The following is a 5,676-nucleotide window of genomic DNA, read 5'->3' on the forward strand; positions in this document are numbered from 1 at the left end:
GGGAGAGAGAGCAGTGTAGAACAGTGAGATAACAGTGTGTAGCTGGGAGTGAGAGAGAGAGACTGAGGGTGAGAGATAGAGAGAGAGAGTGAGGGAGTGAGAGAGTGAGAGTGAGGAAGTCTGAAAAAGAAAGAGAGAGAGAATTGTAGAACTACAAGATAGCAGTGTGGAGTAGCAGTAGAAAGGTAGAGGTGGAACTACTGTATAGACCAAGCTGAGGGACATGAGTAATGGATGCTCTGGTATCCTAGGGAGATCTTTAGATTGCTTCTCTTTGTCTGGGCAGATGTATGGATGTGTGTGTGTGTGTATGTTTGGGTGGCGGTGTTTGAATGTGTTTTGCTGTCATCCATTCCCACAGAGGCTGTAAAATATGCAAAGGCCTCATCCCCTTCGGGAGGACGGCTGACTGGAGAATGTAGAAGGAAACAAGTGAAGAAAGCAGAGGATGAGTTTGGGAAGAAAAAACATTCAAAGCTGCCATGCTGAATCGAATAGAGCGGTTGATGAAAGTTGGTCTATTTCTGGTTCTGCAGAGTTTGTACAGCCCCCTCCACTCTCCCCCACACAACCGTCTCCAGCCTGAAGCAGGGATAGGAACCACAGTCTCATCCACCACACATGTAACCTTGCCTGTGGGTTAGTGCACCTGCAGTGCAGTCGCAGGGAGAGGCTGTCATACTGACGCGTGTGGCAGGGTCGATGCTGCTGTGTCTACGGAGGCCTGACAGGGACATTCAACACAAAGCAGCGGGGGCATTTTTAATTACTCTGTGGCGCTTGTTGTCTAGGAGATGGAGGACTGAAGGGATGTTTGCAGATGGCAATATACACTACACTGAAGAGGGGTTGCGAGAGAGAAAGAGAGGTTCAACACACCTTCATTGGTCTCTCAAGAGAAGGCTGAATAGTACACTAAGCTCCATAAAAAAACATCCATCATCATAACATGACCCCACAGACACCAACAAGAAATCCTAAACAAACAACACAAAAGAAAGAAACACAAAGATACAACAAAAACACATCCACTAATAGCACTTTACAAAAGTCCTACAGAGAAAAAAGAACCTACAGAGCGTCTGACCGGAAGATCCCGGAAGAGAGATACAACACGTGGCTGTGTGGACTTAGCGGTGATCTGGTGCACGGGGGCCAAATCGGGATGGCGAGAGAGGTGAAGGGGGGGAGGAGAAGCAGCTCCGTGCTGCTTAGCGACTCCCTCCTCTCCTCCCCCGCTGTCTTCATCCTCCTGCTCTGCTCTGATACACCTACAGAGAGACGCGCGGAGGGAGCGGCGGAGAGGGGGGGGGAGGGGAGGGGAAGTTGTGGCAAAGGAAAAGAAAGAAGCTACTATTCGCACGCCCAAGCACACACAGGCACACACAGACACACGTCGAGGCGTGGCACCGTCTCAGTCTGAGGTGAGAGATGGTTTCTGAACGCTCCCCAGGCCTGTGACGGGAGGAGTTAAAAGGGAGAGCGGCGAAAAGAGGGGGAAGATGAAAAGGTTAGACGGGAAAAAGAGGGAGAAGTCATCCCTTCTCGCCGCAGGCTTTGCTGGCACACTGCAGAGCTTATTTACAGAGATAAGATAAAAAATGGAGTGTGGCTTCCTCTTCGGGTGCACTCTCCTCCTTTCCTCCCCTGCCAAAGGTTGACATGGACTGGAGGTGCTGCAGAGGGCAAAGCGAGGGCGCACAGCAGGATTGTCAGAGATTCTCCAGCAGTTGGACGGCAGCCATGGAACGATCCTCTCCACTTGAGACAAAGGGTAGAGAGAAACTTGACTCCTCGCAGGTCCCTACCCATCTAACCTCTCCTCTCAAGACGGAAAGCACAGAGAACCGGAGAATCTGTCCCTTATTCAGCGTATTCTCTCTTAATACGGACAGTATAGCAGTAGACACTATAGCTCTGTTAAGCCATGGAGCAAGACGCAAATACATAAGCATACAAAAACACAAAGACAGTGTACTGGTGACTATTGAGCAGGTTGTAATACCAGGGCTTTAAGTCCAGCTGCCAGTGTTTTTACACACTTCATCCACTCCATTGTAATGAGAGAACATGAACCAGGACACTAGTGAGGAACAGCTGTACGTGTCTTGGAGATTTGAGCTTGTGTGTGGTTTGTGGTTTGTGTGTGTGTGTGTGAGAGAGTGTGTGCGTGTGCGTCTGGTTTGAGTGAAGGTTAAGACAGTTCAGTGTGAGCCAGAGGCTCAGTACAAGTTTAGGATTTTCCTGCAGTGAATGTGCTTCTCCTTCTGCCCTGGATTTCATTCATAATTCACTCTGCTCTCTGAATGTATTCACGCTAATAAGCAGATCCACTGCTGCACTCCGATGGGTCTACTGCTGGCTTTCTCTCTCTCTCCCTCTTTCTCTCTCTCTCTCCCTCTCTCTCTCTCTACCTCTCTCTCTCTTTCTTTCTTTCTCTCACTCTCTATCCCTCTCCCTCCGCTCTCTTTCTCCCCCTACTCCTCTTTCTCTCCCTTTCTTTCAGTCTTTCTTGTTGAGTTGGTGCAATCACATGCAAGCACAAACATGGCGGTGATCACACTGAGGGCTCGGGGGGGGGGGGGGGGGGGGGGGGGGGGGTGGCAGCACCGGGGGGGATGATTGACAGGTTTGAAACCTCCAGCACAGATGGACCCCATCACAGACAAATCAGAGCTAATCACAGGGCCACGGCGCTCTCAGCCCAACGCTGATGACAAGACATCTCCGTGACCACCAGCCCTCCTTCCTCTAGATCCTTCTCTTCATATTTCACTTCCTCTCTCTGTTATTCCTTACAGCTCTCCGCCCACTTCTCTCCCTTCGCTCCTTCCCTCCCTCCCCGCTTCCCCTCGCTCCCTCCAGCTCGTCCGTAATCCCCCTAGGGTCACCTTCGGAATACTGATGTGGAAATATCCACAACTCTGGCCACTGGTAATGAGATCGGCAGGGGTTAAGCATGGCTTGGGTGTTGACAGGATGAAGGTGTAGAAGGAGTTAGGATGGATGAATTTGGGATGGTTATAGATCCCAGAGAGCTCTGTCCTGGTGTTGTTCCAATGCCAGCAGGATGTCAGCTGCTATTGTCCAGACGCAGAGCCCGCTGAATGGAGACACCGAAGTAGGAATTGATCTCCTGACACCACAGAACTTCCAGAGCTTTTGTCCTAAACACTCGGCCGTATTGACCAACAGTGTTATTGACCGTCAGCAAGTATCACTGTTCCGTCATTATTACCTTTAAGACCAGCAGTCAATGAACACCTCTCCGACCCCCCTTACTTCTGTCTGTCTCTCTTTTTCTCATTCTCTCTCTCTCTCTCTCTCTCCTCTCTCTCTCTCTCTCTCTCTGTCTCTCTCTCTCTCTTTCTTTCTTTCTTTCTCTCTCTCTTGCTCTCTCTATCTCTGCTTTTCTAAATGGATAAGAATAGGGAATGATAAAAAAGATATGCAGTTAGAGTCCCTCTCTTCTCACTGATCACACACACTACACACAAAGTCACACAAAGACACACACTCACAAAGATCCAATTAATCAAAGTTGTCAGATTAATTAAATTCACCACCAGTTACAAATCCTGCTGGATTTGGTGGCAGTGCAGAGGGACCAGAAAGGTGAGCTGTTCTGATGGAGAGTTACTTCAGCAGGGCATGGCCCTGTTTCCAGACCTCCGTTTCCATGGTGAAAGGGTCTGGGAGCGTGTCTTGGTAAAGTCCAAGTGGTTTACGTGTTGTGTGTAAGATGTGCTTGGTCATGGATGCAGTGTCATATAGAACGGTCAAAAAGGGTAAAGACAGTCGCCAGCATGTTTATGAGACCTCCAATGCCCAGAAGCAGCACAGGATGTGTTCTGACTACACCCGCCCTGGGCATTACTGTGTTTGTTCAACAGATGGGCTATGATTGCCTCTTTTGATATGAATATGAATTTTGTCCCCCCCCCCCACTCTTTACATTTCTCTTCATCTCACTTATTCTCTCCTTATTTCATCCTTCTCCCTCTCTCTTTCTGTCTCCCTCTCTCTTATTATCTGTCTCCCTCTCTCTTATTCGGTCTCTCCCTCTCTCTTATTCTCTCTCTCTCTGTCTCCCTCTCTCCAAACTCTTTGAAGAGCATAATGAGTTCCACTTCATGCGGCTGCTTCACTGTTTTGCCCGTTAACAAAAGAGACTCCTGGAAGTCAACTTGTGAAGCACAGCAATTTGTACTCGTCAAATGTTCCCTCATTGCACAATTACTTCGTATCTTCCCTTTTGTACTCTTTTGCTCAGCAATCTAAAACTTTACAATTGTATCTTCCCCAACTCTGAGGAAGTCTAAGGAAGATACGAATTCCAGCTTCACGTGTAGCAGTATCAGACATCCCTGTTCAACAGGGTGAAAAAGAAAAAAAAGATAACCTCTCATTTTCTTTTTGGTCTCTTGAATCATTTGACCTTCCCTCTCGACGGTCTTAAGTTTTTTATCTTGCAGCTCCAGCTGTAACCTCTGGTCACTTTGGGAACCCAGAGAGGACAACATGGCCTTTTGTGAGATTTATATTATTTTTTCTAGTCTGGAAACTGTTCCCGATAGGAGCAGACACAGAGAGAGAGAATGTTCTACAGAGCTGCTGGGAGATTGCTCTGTTTAGCCTGGTCTTTATAGCAGACAGACTGGTCTGATTAGCTTGGTCTCAATAGTATATGTGTGTTTAGCCTGGTTTATATAAACAGGTGTGTTTATCCTGGTTTCTGTCGAATCCAGGAGGAGGAGGAGGTCCTCAGTAGTCTGAGATTACTGCCTCAACTGTGGGACTTTCATCTGGGATTAAGAGGGCCGCTTCTTCTACCAGTCTGGCTAGAGGAGGCCATTCCAGGGACTCGCCCTGGCAGTCTGCAAAATCGCCACATCCCGTTCACAGTCACATGAAACACCTGCCTGTTTCCTCCATCTTACTCCCCGTGACATCACTGCCCGAATGGGAGTGATTAGCTGCCGCTGTGTGTTCTAGATCATTCCCAGTTTGTGGTATTTATATTCCGAAAATGTTTTTGTCCATCAAATTTACGTTCGATGGAACTTTTTTTCTTTCCCGTCTGCTATAAATGTAATGTACGAGGGTTTCACGATCATGAATCTTTGCTACTGCCAGTGTCCAAGCACATGAACGAGAGTGTGGATAAGTCACACCAGTGTGCCCTGTGCCCTGCTATCTACCCAGGGGCGCACTATGAAGACAGACCAGCGCCCAGGTGTTTGTCTACGACGGTGAATAGAGAACACACCGTGCTGCCCTGTGGTGGACACCATGAGAGATGAGAGCCGGAGAAAAATTTAATGACTCGACGATGGTTATTAACTCTCCCAATGCAGGTCACGGGAATTGAAAATATGATTGGTGTGCAGTGGAGTCGATGGCTAGACCGAGCTCAACATGGGGGGGACAGTGTCGAGCTAGGAGCGGCACATACGCCTTCTCTCTCCTATCGTCTCCCGCTTCTCTAAATCATCTTCCCCCGCCTTTTACCTGTGTTCTCTCCCGTTCTATCTTTATTCTCCTGTTGTTCTTCTCCGGTCTCTCCCCTCCCTCTCCCTCCATTCTCCCTGTTCTCCCTGTACTTCCCTCCTTTTCCTCCCCGGTCCATTCGCCTGGTGCTTGTTTGTGCTTAACGAGAGAGATTCATTAAGCTCA

Source organism: Osmerus mordax, chromosome 4 (assembly GCF_038355195.1).
Source record: "Osmerus mordax isolate fOsmMor3 chromosome 4, fOsmMor3.pri, whole genome shotgun sequence".
NCBI lineage: Eukaryota > Metazoa > Chordata > Actinopteri > Osmeriformes > Osmeridae > Osmerus > Osmerus mordax.